The following is a 410-nucleotide window of genomic DNA, read 5'->3' on the forward strand; positions in this document are numbered from 1 at the left end:
GAGTTAGACACCTAAATTACTTTGTGGATCTGGCCCTTGGTTTTTTGTTATAAATCTATCCCATGGTCCTTCTGAGTTTAAAAAAATATATATTGTTTGAAGCGACTGTATATTATCTTATTTAAGCTATCTTCAGTTCCATCTGCTCTTGCTATTCTATTCCCCTGAGCTATTCTTAATACTACAAATAACAATGAGAGAACATTTCTAGATGCATGTGTGTGGCTTTTGACCAGTTTCTTGGGTATACAAATGTGAATAGCCAAAAATAAGATTTTTATTGTAAATTGTCATGGCCTGAGAAAAAAATATGTGAATAATATGCCATTTAAGTCGCATATAAAATAAATATAAAATAAACCTCTGGCTTCACACCCCCATGCAAAATGCTGACATTTCATTTCAGCCTT

General features: G+C 32.7%; 1 protein-coding gene across 1 annotated transcript in view; it reads right to left on the minus strand.

The window, feature by feature from the left end:
* The window catches only part of EMB (embigin), a gene marked incomplete at its 5' end in the record, with an annotated part of 38,553 nt that overhangs the window by 25,113 nt on the left and 13,030 nt on the right, over positions 1–410 (minus strand). The window lies entirely within an intron of this gene.

Source organism: Alligator sinensis, unplaced genomic scaffold (assembly GCF_000455745.1).
Source record: "Alligator sinensis unplaced genomic scaffold, ASM45574v1 scaffold573_1, whole genome shotgun sequence".
NCBI lineage: Eukaryota > Metazoa > Chordata > Crocodylia > Alligatoridae > Alligator > Alligator sinensis.